The sequence below is a fragment of the Dermacentor variabilis genome, chromosome 2 (genome assembly GCF_050947875.1).
Source record: "Dermacentor variabilis isolate Ectoservices chromosome 2, ASM5094787v1, whole genome shotgun sequence".
Taxonomy (NCBI): domain Eukaryota; kingdom Metazoa; phylum Arthropoda; class Arachnida; order Ixodida; family Ixodidae; genus Dermacentor; species Dermacentor variabilis.
The window spans coordinates 231,705,671-231,719,191 of record NC_134569.1 but is presented as its reverse complement, the minus strand read 5'-3'; the positions used below and the strand labels follow the sequence as shown (position 1 = coordinate 231,719,191).

Below are 13,521 nucleotides of genomic sequence, written 5' to 3'. Positions count from 1 at the left end.
TGAACGTTTCTTTTTGTTCTTTCGCGTGCCGCTAATCTGTAAGTCGAGCTTGGTATCCCAGATCCTGAATATGGGCATGGTTGATTTTGTGGGCATCCCCATTTGGCAGCCGCTTTTCCAAGCCTTTGTACCCATGTGGCTTCACACACTTCACGCACTTTGGTTCATGTAGTCACGTGTGCTGGTTTGCGTTCACGCCACATCACGACCGATAAAGGCCCACAAGCATAAGTTGCCCACTGCTGCAGCAGGAAATGTCGAACGGGGAGCACGCATTACGGTGCGCGTAAATTGGGAGTCATTGTCGCTGTGTGGACTCCAGGAGCAGATGGTTACCTCGTGAGACTCTTGCCCAATGAAGCTGACCAGGTCGCCAGATCCAAGAAACATAAAAAGGCGACCATGATCCAATGAGACTCCGCATTCAATCACCGTATAAGGCTCGGACAGTACAGTGTACATTGGCTATGATCCACATGACAACAGTGAGAATTCACGCACTACGGGTCGCTTACAGAACATTCAGCTATCCGACTTCAGGCACAGTGCTTGCCTTCATCGCACATGCAGTCTAGTAACGAGTGACAACCAGCGGCGCAAGTACATTGGACAGTGTCTCACCTGTTTGCATCAACAGTCGCTGTATGGTGCATTGCGAATCAATTGGGTGATGCACGCATCTGCTGTCATAGCCAATAAAGCCACATGAACTACCCGGTATTTCAGCGTTACCTCCTTTCCAACCTGCACGTTTTTTTGTTCTTTCGGTGGCCTTTAATGTTTTGCTAACGATTGGCGCACCACCTGCTCTTAATATTGTCACGTGGTAGTGACTGTGAAGAAAGCACCCAAATTGAGAAAGACGAAACTAGCGTATTATTGGGCGAACATGTTCCCTCAAAAACAGGCGACGCAGTTGACGATCATCGAAAATCTGTTCGGCGGGTCAAGCGCGTCGGCTTTTATACATCAGTCGTCGAACGTTCCAGAGTAATCGCTGGGACCCGCGTGCCTTCCCCAAAGTTCTACATTATTCGCGCCGCGCACACATGCGATCAGATTACACAAGGTTCGCCCACAGACAGCGGATGGAAGCATTGATAACATTCCAGAAAGTTCCGATATATGCAGGCGCGTCCTGCGCTGTGCGATAACATTTGTGAGGCTGTGAAACGTGTTGCCCGATAAAGGCAAACAAGTACACGTGTCAATATCGACATGGTCTGTTTTTTTGGGAATCACCACTTTGCAGGCCTTTCCACTCATGTGGATGTCAACCTCATACACTTCGGACCATCTAATCACGTATGATAGTCTACGTTGACGCCAAATCATAGCCGAGTAAGGCCACAAGCAAAATTTGCAGACGGCTGCAGCAGAAAAGGGCGGAACGGGGAGCATCAATCCCGGAGCGTGTAAACAGGGAGTCTATGTTGCTGTGCAGACTGCAGGAGCAGGTGCTTACCTTGAGAGGCTGTTGGCCAATGCAACTGACCTGGCCGCCATATCCGAGAAATGTAACATGGCAACCACGACCAAGTAGTACAGCATTGAAATAAGACTATGCGATCAAATCACTTCAGCATACCTCTAACATAACCTATTTGCACTATACGCTATACATGCGCTACTATCTACATGACAACAGTGTGCATACACGCACAGGGGTCGCTTACGGGACATTCAGCCGTCCCACTGCAGGCATAGTGCTTGCCTTCGTCGCACATGGTGGTCTGGTAACAAGCGACAACCAGCAGCGCAAGCAGATTGAACAGTGTGTCCTACCTGTTTCCACTGACAGTCGCCATTGAAGATGAGCAACATGCATTGCAAAGCAGTCGGGTGACGAAAGCATCTGCTGCCGCAGCCAAACTAGCGAAATGAAGTACCCGGCATTTCAGCGTGACCTCCTTTCGAACCTGCACATCTCTTTTTGTACTTACGCGTGCCGCTGATGAGTAACTCACACTTGGTGCCCCACATTCTCTTAATATGGACATGGTCGGTTTTGTGGGCACCACCATTTTGCAGCCACTTTTTCAGGCCTTTCCACCGATGTGGATGTCAACTTCAAACATTTCGGACCATGTAATCACATATGGTAGTCTCCGATGACGCGAAGTCATGGCTAAGGAAGGTCACAAGCAAAATTAGCACACGGTAGCTGCAGGAAAGGATGGAATGGGGAGCACCAATCATGGTGCGTGTAAATTTGGAGTCTATGCCACTGCGCGGACTGCAGGAGCAGGTGCTTGCCTCGAGAGACTGTTTCCCAGTGCAACAGACCATGCTCCAAAATTCGAGAAACGTAACACGATGAATAGTACCAAGTTGATGAGCAACGACACAAGTTTCCGCAGTGAATCACTGCAATGTAGCTTGCGCAAAAACACAGGCTGTCGAGCAAAACTAGCAATCCTTAACGATTAAATCTGGGAATGAGAAAGCTTGCATTCAGGAAAAAAGCCACTATACCTTGCAAGAACTGAAAGCGAAAAACATTTAAAAAAGTTTAATAGTACATAGCACATGGTGCAAAGGTTAATGCAAGACACACGCCAATCCCGCATCAGCTATTTATGGACAGGAATTGCACCATGGCAACTACACTAGGAAATACTGTTACAGATATGGTGTGCTACTAGACAGTGACTGGTATTAAGTATGAGCAAAGCATCGGTTGACCTTTAATGTTTGCATGAGAAATAGGAATGATTGTTAACAAGAATAAACGAGAAGAAAGGGGGTTAACCGAGGGGCCCGATTTTTTTATTAGTCACATCACAAGAAGCCAACAAACACTGACACCAAGGACAGCATAGGGGAAATTACTTGTGCTTAATAAATGAAATAAAGAAATGATAAATCATTGGAAATTAAAGTCGATGAAAAAACAACTTGCCGCCGGCGGGAACCGAACCCACAACCTTCGCATTTCGCGTGCGATGCTCTACCAATTGAGCTACCGCGGCGCTGTTTCCCCCATCCACTTTCTTGGGTATTTATGTGTCCTAGTAGAACCCTGGGAGTGTTAGCCAGCGCCACCAGTCACAGACCTTGACGGCGGACGTGGAGTCCTTTTTGCGGCAGGCGTCACGAGAACGTGATGGTTTTGGGTAAAGGCAACCGGTCAATAAACCCACATAAGCTACCTGAAGGCATCAATGTAGCCGGATTCGAGATTCTCGTTATGTAATAAACGAGAAGAAAGGGGTTTAGCCGAGTGGGCCGATTTCTTTATTAGTCACGTCATAAGAAGCCAGCAATCACTGACACCAAGGACAACATAGGGGAAATTACTTGTGCTTAATAAATGAAATAAAGAAACAATAAATTAATTAAAATTAAGTGGATGAAAAAAACAACTGGCCGCCGTTGGGAACCGAACCCACAACCTTCGCATTTCGCGAAGGTTGTCGTTCTCGTGACTCCTGCGGCAAAACGGACGTTCCACGTCCGCCGCCAAGGTCTGTGAATGGTGGCGCTGGCTAACACTCTCAGGGTTCTACTAGGACACATAAATACCCAAGAAAGCTCAATTGGTAGAGCATCGCACGCGAAATGCGAAGGTTGTGGGTTCGGTTCCCACCGGCGGCAACTTGTTTTTGCATCCACTTTATTTTCTATTAATTTATTGATTCTTTATTTCATTTATTAGGCACAAATAATTTCCCCTATGTTGTCCTTGGTGTCAGTGTTGGTTGGCTTCTTATGATGTGGTTTTAACAAGAATGTGGCCTAAGAAAGCTTGCATTCATTGGAAAAAATATACTTGTTACAAATGGTATTTTACAAGGCCAGTAAGCTCATTAAGGAAGGGCAAGCTGATGGAACTCTTTCGGCCAGTGTCATCTGTGCTTGTTCTGAGGTTGCATGTTCAACTGAAGGCACATAATTTTTGTTGTTGAGGCATCTGGATGACTCGGCCAATATCCATGCTGGTGGAATGATGGCAGAGGCTTTTTTTCACTCTTGACACCGTGGTCTGTAGACTTGATATCTTATCCAAATATTTCTGAAACGACTTTGTTCGTGGTCTAAAGCCTTGCGAATTCGGCTTCAGCCCCTTCCTATTGGTGTAGATGGGGGCTCCCGTGATGACGAAGATGTGCTTGGTACAGACTCTGTTGGGGCAGAACACTGACACATGAGGTACAGCAGAGATTACCCAAACTCATGTAGTGTTTTCTTTTATGTTCGAACCAATTATGCCGAACTGTAAATACGAACAAACGTTCATATCATCTGCTAGAAAAAATGACATGTATCCCAAGACTAGCAAGCCAATACAGCATATATCAAGCATTTTTATTTCTTAACCACGTGTTGTTCACCTTGTTGTAGCAGCCAAAGTCCACACAATGACTTTGTTGTAGCAGGCAGCAGCGTCTGTTTTGTGAACGGAGTGTGTTGCTTTATACTGGTGCCGTCCTCATTACCGCATGTCTGGAACAGAAATTTTGGCTGCATCAGAAATTGAATAAGGGCAATTTTGCAATATGAAATGCGAAATGGTGTGACATATACATTGTAAGGTTTTCTGACTACAGGACACATGCAAATGTACACTGTTTGTTCTAGGGTGCTTAGCACCATGGTAAATAAATATTGCTACTCTCCTTAAACTCGATGCCTGCCTAACTACAATGCACGTCAACAGCTTAAGTATTATTAGGATCACAAATAAGAACATTTGTGTGCTCATTTATACACTAGAAGAGATCGCACTGCGGGTTTCACAAGCAAATGCATGAAAGACAGGATGTTATTAAAAATGATCCATTCTTTTTCTGCATGGTGGTGATGTACCGATTCACTACTACAAAAATATATGTCCTGATGTAAATCAAAATGAACAGCAAGAACATTTGCAACCAACAGGTACGAAATATTAGTGAATTATCATGCGGGCAACTGTTATATACATTAACTTTAGTACTGCAGCTTCATTTTATCAAAGGTTTATTCAGTTCTGTGGACGAAAGAACTTGAAGGCGTACTCAAAGAAAATATATATTGATAAGGCTAATCAGTCATCCATGTCTGCGCCGACAAGATGAGAAATGTGACGCGTGTTCCGATATCGCTTTCTCTTTCGAGAATGTGCGTATAATGATGGCCTTGCAACTAAAAGTATATTTCGGGAATATGAACGTACGGTCCTGACTGTCCATATGCAATGCAGCATCTAGTTCGTTAACTTGTCTCCGCCTGGAAGGTAACGACAGCAATATTACATAAGGATTCAGGCCGCGATATTGAACGACCGGTACTGCTCTCCTCAGTCACAGAATAGGGTTCCCGTTTCGATGCGGATGCATGGCTCACGACCGAAACGTAGCTTTCGGGCTTACATGTCCGCTTGCAAACACGTCACTTTACCCCAAAATAAAAAAAACGGGAGACATCGAAGCGCAATAAACTAGCTCTAGCAACAACAAATTAGTTTTGCAACCAGTCTAAGTGTATGAACGAATGAATTCGTGCCGCCATGCACTCGGAAATATTGTTAAAAATATTAAATCTATGCCAGAGGTCACTGGAAAATCGATGATGCTGAACGCTATTTGCGTTTATAATGACAAAAAACAATAAACCTACTAATAAAGAATACTATGTCTAATTAGCAATAATATTGTACTCTTCCTTATGTAATAAAAATGCTCCAGTAATTGTAGGAGAAAGTTTCTCAGAAAAAAATTTCGCCTATTACGGGGGCTCTAGCGGAAAATATTAAATCTAATCCGGGCATCCTTGAGTGCTTTTACTATGCTTGTTTTATTAGCAGCGGTGCGCGGTAGATTTATTCGCCCTGTGTGGTCATTTGTTGAACTTGAAGCTGTGCGCGGCCTGGCGCAACCCAAAGAAAAGAATTGCCTGTGGTTTAGCTCTGGTTAACCCTAGTTCAATTGCGAAAGCAAAAGCCGCATGGCTACGCTTGTGGTGTCGAGTCGTCTTGCACGTTCTTCCTCCGTTTCCTCGGCTCGTCGTCTACGCAGCATCTCATTCCGAGGCTCTCGAGAACTCAAAGGGATCTCTTCCGCACTTGAATAGTCACTCCGGGACGTGCCACGACTTGTTCAAGTCGCATCTTCGTTACGACGCTTATCGAGTCGTGTGGCGCCTTCTGGAGTCTCTTGAGCGCTCTCCATAGAGACTAAATACGCTGAGGCGCAGCGCATATATACATACACACACGCATATATTATATATATATATATATATATATATAAATATATATATATATATATATATATATATATATATATATATATGTATATACTCCCGCCAGGCGACACCTCCTCTCTCTGTACGTCAGCGCAGCACATCTGGTGGAGCGAGTGTCGCCGGTAGCGGCGTCGGCGCCATCTGTTGGAGCGCGGCTGCGGCGTTGCTAGGCAACGGCTGCTCAAGGTCGTACGTCGAGCACGGCGTATGGCATACGGCTCGACGAGCCGAAATGGCTCGCTGGCTGTCGTAGTAAAGCTTTCGCGTTTAATACATCTCGGCCTCGCTCTCATCCGAGGCGAAGCTCGCACTGACTAGGCAAGTGCGGCGGTCCTCTTATGCCCCAACCACTGGCACGCATCGGAAAACTTCGGCACGCGCCAAAGCGTCAAAAGCGTTGGTCGGGAACACGGCGAAGCGTGACGACGCGCAGCGATTATGCCTACAGGCGATGCCAGAAGTTTTCCGACGCGCGGCGAAGCTGCGCCAGCGTGCACCAATGAGAGGCTGCGACGCGTCGCAAGCGTCAACCAATCGGAGGCAGCGAATCCTCCGGCTGCTATGCCTATGATGATCGCCCATGCAAAGGCGCCGGCACCAACGATCGTCCGAGTTCTTTGGACGCACGACGCGCGCGACAGTGTTCCTGAAAGACGGTGTTGTAATAGTAGGCTGACAACGACACGACGGCGCGACCGACCGACGATCGTGGATTGTGGCAGTGCGACGTGGATCCGAAGCGACTGCGAACGACGCCGACTAATCCAACCTGCCCACTGGGTTCCGCCGCGCTCGGTACGATCGTCTGCTAAAACAGCCAACGGAATCGCGATTGCCGCAATGTCTGTGCTTGTTGTAGGTGTATTTTTCTGTGCTCAAAACGAAAGGGAACATGTTTACGAGTTCCGAAGTCTGGATAATCAGCACTCGCCTATCGCCCATGTTGTTTACGTTACGCGTAGGCCTAGCGTATCCATCGAGTTCGTGACTGGTGAGTGAACGAATCCAGCTGAGAAAATCTGTTAAAGGAAATGAATTTTCAGGTCCGTTTGGTGCTGCGGTGATTTAAAATATGGCACTCCTGACTTCGTGTGATGTGGTGAATGAACCGTGTGGAACTTGGTTCCACACGGTTCCACACGGTTCCACACAAGTTCCAAACACGCCGCGGCTGACCACCCAACACGACGCGGCGTGTTTCGTGTGGTGTCGGGCGACTGTAGTTTGACGGGCAAGCTCTGCGCTGTTTCCAATGGCAAAGATAACTTCCGAAAGCGAAAGACACTAGTAGCCGAACTATGGGAAGTACTTACACAATCAGCCGTGCCGCCCGCTTCATCTGACATTGCGCTCTTCAATTCAGCATGTGAATCCTGTTCAGTACAAGTTCATTGCGCTCCTTCACTCATTTCTTTCGAGTGCATCCGTCTTTCGAGCTAGTTGGAGATAAATTACTCTTGTAGCAATCAAGAACACTGACGCACTGAAGCAGACGTGACAACGGAGTCATGTTTGAGTCAGTGTGTCCTTATACTTGAGCACTGCAAAAAGAAATCTGTTTGCATAGTGTGCCCCATGTGCACTACATAGCAGGACCTGCATCATGCATGACCTATGCATGTAGCAGCGTATGCCATAATTTCTTCGATGCCTGCTTCAGAAGCAGCAAGTACTGAGTCAATGAAACGGTAATTGATTTTTTATCTCCCTTTTTGTTTATGGAACGTGTAGATCGTGTGAGTGTATAGTGTGAGTGCAGTCGGTATGCTTAAACTGCTGGAATCCCTTCAGCTTCTACTAAAATGTTTCTTGCTGCGATACTATAAATTGTCGTCAGGACAAAGATTTACTAAAAACCAAGTTACTAATGCACCAGCACAGGATGTGTTTGATTAACAAGTTAAGGCTTCCACAACAACAAAATGTCGATGAACAGCATATTCGCTTCCAATAGATACATTCCGTAATGGTGACCGACTGTGCCTACAATAACAAACCTTGTAGTAGCACTGCAAAAAGCACTTCCATGCATATCAGCCACACCAAAACTGCTGCACGTCCAACCTACTTCCTTGGAGGCACCTCTATAAAGACGGTTCGGGTCCTACCCAGCCTGGGTGTAACATTTAGCTCTTCTCTCCACTTTTCCGCATATGTCACCAGCACTGCATCTAAGCATCGGCCCATTCTGGGGTTTGTGTCCCTTGCCTACCTTCCCTGATGACGTAAGGTTTTCCTAGCACTCTACGCTTTTATCATTCTGTCGCGACTTGAGTACTGCTCATCAGTATAGTTCCCGTACCAAACTCGCGACGCTAACAAACTTAAGCTTGTTCAGCGCTGTCTTTTCGGTTGTCGCAAACTCATGCCAGCCTACGAGAATTGCCTCAAACCCCTCAAGTAGCACACCCTGCAATACCAGCGCAACATTGCACTAGTCTACACTGCAGGATGCTTGATGGCTCTCTGAACAGCATTAATCTTTCCTCAGTTCGTCTGAACAAGTGCTCAGCACAGCCCGAGCCCTCAATGCGCCTCTATAGCCCGACACCACAACTCCGTGATTATATCTGGCATACAGAGCTTCCTCTTCACCCCCCTTGGCCATTTGGATTCTCCTTCCTTGGAACCAGACTGAATTGGCACTCCTGTGTGTTGTGCACCCGTCGAATGTGTGCGCGTATGCCGTGCTGTGTTATTGAGCAAGTGTATGTGCGTGTGTGCGTGTTTGTGCACGTGGAGGGGAATGAGGTGTCTTCTGCATCCTGAAAATTCCTGCTCTAGATGGCTGGTTATCAGACGCTCTAACATACAGGCGTCAGGCTTCTCTTTAGTCTAGAGTGCCAAGTTACCACTAAGATTATTATTATTATTATTATTATTATTATTATTATTATTATTAGGATCATCACTACGACCATATTGATTGTGTTGAAGCCAGCGTGACACATAATTCATAATATTGCTGGAGCGTTGTGCGCTCTCACTCTTCTAAAAAGAGTACCAAGGATGGGCGTTTTCTTCGTGAAAATAGTGGAGTTGTCTCGAACACTGCTGATGCCTTCGCAGAACATTTATGTTTGCAATATGGTGTGAAATATGCTTCAAGTAACCTTCCTTCTAAATCTGGCACATTGTGTACCCTCTCAGTCAATGAAAAGCTTGTTTTCAAGTGTATGAAGTGCCTTAAACCTTCCTTTTCTTGTGTTGTTGATGGTATTTCTTCCGCAAAGCTTAACCCTTTGAGACGTTGTCTAAACAATTGTGCACAGCAGGAAAGTGCATCAATAGCAAAAGCACTAATAAAAGTAATGATATTTAAAATATGTTTCATGCATCTTGAAACACTTATTACTGGAACTGTGCTGCAATTTAGAATAACGTGCAGAATGTTTTAGCAAAATGAGTGGGAAGGTAGACGGCTGGGTGTTTTTACTCTTGTCAGTATGTTGTATGTAGTGGGTTCACCTCTTTTTTTTTTTACAATTTCGTGCACCAGGCATTATTTTCAAGTGGCTGGATAAGTGCTTTTTAAGATTTTCAAAAGTGAAATAGTGCATGTTGTCATATTTTGAGTTCCTGTAGTGAGTTTTCGCAAGGAGTCAAAATTTTGTAAGCTTGACAAAATTCGCTGAACAATTGAAAATTCTTAATATTTTCTGCAGCTGTACATTTTCTACGATTCCGAATATGCAAGAGATGTCGTGAAAAGAACGATCAATCAACGGGAAAAGTGGCTTCTGAAAGAGTTAAGACGTATGGAAGCATATTTGTTCCCTGTTCTCCATAAACATCTTCAATAGTTCCCTAAAGTCTAGTACCTTTTTGAGCACTCGGAAGGTAGCATGGACATTGTCCATAGATAAATCTGGTGCTAGATGTGCAGTTACTAACTAACGATCTATACCTATCCTCTGCAGTGCGTCAAAAGTGTTTGAATCGATATTGGATTCCTTGATTTCTGCTAGAGCTAATAGCATTTTAATAAATGAACAGCATGACTTTGTGTGCCGACAACTAAAAGCTATTTGAGACCGTCAACAGTGTTCACCACTGCATCGACTTCCAAAAAGACATTTTTTTCACTCTCAAACTGGTGCAGAAACAATAAGTACTCTTAACTGCTTCTAATACTATGGCATTAAGTTATATGCAGAAAACGCACCGGGTGAAATTTTTATATACCCTACGTGATGCTCCACTCCTTATAGTCGATAAAATGAAAGATCTTTGTGTGTACTTCGACAAAATGCTAAGCTTCTCTTCACATAGATAATTAGACAACATGCCCTTCACGCTCTTGGAATTGCATGCCGTATTTTGCATGATTTTCACTCACAACAAAACAACCTAGAACTATAGAAGTGCTCCATGGGCTAGATTTGGCAGAATCAAGAATTGGGCGGATACAAGCTACGAATTACATAAATCTTAGCTATTCTAGAGTTTCTTGTGTGTGTGAGTGCTACAAGTGTTTCAATTATTTTTTGCTAATTTTCTCAGAACCAACTTGTTCACGTTTTTTTCATGCACCAACAAGCGTAATTATATTGACACGGATGTTTTATCTGTATCTGGTTACCTTATTTCACCGGCTAAAACATGTTAAACGTTATCGCTCGGTGCAGGATGCGCCTGAACGTATCGGATGTTTCGCGAATGTTATCGATGGTTCTATCTGTTGTCGACGAACCCTGTTAATCTGAGTGCATACGCGACACGTATAGTAGTTTCTGGAAGGCGCGCGGGCACCAGCGAATAGGCTGTAACTTTCGACGACTGATGTATGCAAACCGACGCGCTTGACCCAAAGATTAATTTTTCGGCGATTGCCGACATTGCTCGCCGCTATCGTTGCGATTGAGTCTGCACTATTTATTTGCCGTCACTACTACGTGACAATATTTCCAACACAGATTTCTAAGTGATATTTTGCATGCCTAATTCTTACATAGTTGGCTGTACAATTAGTTACCAAAAATGAAATGTTACAACAGTTATTGATATGATATGGCATCGTTGTGCAGGTGTTTGCAAAGCGATCTTCCAGGCAGACGACGCGTGAGCGCTGATGTCGATATTTCGTGCACTATTTTTACTTCAAAAATAAAGGCGAACTGTTACGGCAGTATATTCATTATTCAAACGTGTTTTTTTATATCTAAAAGCACATACAGATCACTAACTTGTTGTTTCAAGCTTAGTTTACAGCAGGCTGTTTTAGGCCGGGCTTTGACGGATGAAGACAATGTAGTCCAACAACAGTGCGCCGCAGCCGAGGAGAGAGCTTCAGCGCGCTTCATAGCTTCTGTCCAGTGGTTGCGTGCCCTCTTCCTCCGACCAACGCGAAGCGAAGCGTTGGCTTGTCGGCGCGCGCCGAAGCTTGCCGACGCGTGCCAGTGGTTGGGGCATTAGACATGTGCGCGGCAAGTCACGTGGTCAGTCGGCGCCCTAGCTGTGGAGAGCGCATGCGCCAAGCCGCCGGCGGCGGCGGCTACTGCACGTGGCGGCGCGGTGTGTCACGTGATGCATTGCCAAGGCTACCGCGCAGCTGCGATCAAATGAAGGTAAAATCCGCGGTGACAGCGCCACTCGGCTCGACGAAGCTAGTAAATCTTTCGCTTTAAAACAACACCGCCATGTAGTGGCTGCGGCCGTTTAGACAGAGTTCAAACGGCATCTGAAAAAGGGCTTTGTCTTTCAGTTAGCGGGTAATAGTTAGGCCTTGTCGCATACTCTAATTATAATTCCACGCTTTCGTTTCAGCAGCTACTTGTGTACCTTATGAATTGGCTGACGCAATTTACTTTGAAAATTTTCAGTTACTTCTAAAAGGCATTTGATCTCGGCGGAGGGACTAGAAGAATGATAATGTATGCTGCACTTCAGCACACGTGCGTGAGCATGGGACGTGCTTCGCTTGTGGTTGTAGTGCTTGTTTAACGACGGCAACAGCTTCGTTGCACATCCACTTTCACAGGACGGAATTGAAGCGGGTTTCTGTACCGTTCTAAGCGACGATAAATGCGAACGCCTGGTTAGGGGTGAGCGGACCGGTGCGGAACAGGCTCGCCAAACACGCCGGCTATGTGGCAGGCAACGTCACACGAATTCGTCGCTGTGCTTGGCTGCGGCAATCCCATCGCTCCCGCCGTTACGGGAGGATATCCAGGCATTTTTTTGTTTTCTAACATTTAATATGACACGGCATCCCATCGGAACTTGTAAGAAATCGCTGGTGCGTGGTCGCTGGTACTGTAGGATTCGTATCGTTACTTGTGTCTACTACACTTATGTCGGAGTCACAACCGTCGCTCGTGCCGCTGGTTTTCTTAGCATTTTGCATATTTTCCTGCCGACAAGGGCACGCAATTACACTTGAGTGTGATTTTTAAGGCGAAAGCCAAAAGTAGCGCATCGGTCGAAAACTCCAATGTCCGGCGTTATGGAAAAACTGACCTCCGGCGTTATAGTATCAGAATTAACGATGCGACCCACGAGAATTGGTGGGACGCGAACCCACGACCTTTGGTGGGAGTCGAACCATCCATCTTTGATCGACCAAAGTTCAATGTCTCAAAAACTGATGGTGCCAGCACTGATGGTCGAAGCCACGACTCTAGGGTTAATTAAGACGATGTTAATTAAAACACTGGTAATTAACATATATTTTATTCAGGCCCTCGAGCCTACATTTGAGTCGTATGCATGACTTTAGGGTATTAAGACGAAGATAATTAATAAACAGTTCATTAGGATAGAGTTAATTAAGACACCCGAAGACACGTTTGAGGGGGGTCGAGCCGTCGAACTCTGGGGGGAGTGGAACCTATCTGGAGGTACGGGCCAACGAGTCATATCTGCAAGTTGGATTCCAACTGACACCGTTAAGGGCGATAATCAAAACCAAGACCTTTGGTAAGAGTTAAGCCTTCGACATTTGGTTGTAGTCGAACCCACGATCGACCGTTTGTGTTGAGGAACTCGAAGCCACGACTCAACATAGAAATTATGGGAGGACCGGCCATATCTCCAAGTTGAATTCGAATTTACGTCGTGAAGGTCAAGAGTGGAACCCACTACCTTTGTCCTTAAGGCAATGTTAATAAAGGCACGTTTAAATAAAACAGAGTTAATGCACTCGAACCCACAATTTTTGGTGGGAGTCGAACCAGCCACATTTCGTCTTATTTAGGGTGAAGTTTACAGGTTAGAACTATTTAGACACTGGAACCCTTGACCTCTCGTGGGAGAAAACAAACGATAGGAAGTAACAACGCATTCAAAAGAAAA

The 13,521-nt window shown here is 45.5% G+C and overlaps 1 protein-coding gene across 1 annotated transcript in view; it reads left to right on the top strand.

The window, feature by feature from the left end:
- LOC142573153 (uncharacterized) overlaps positions 1-13,521 on the top strand; it is a 46,919-nt gene that overhangs the window by 31,743 nt on the left and 1,655 nt on the right. The gene's annotated exons all lie outside the window — the stretch shown is intronic.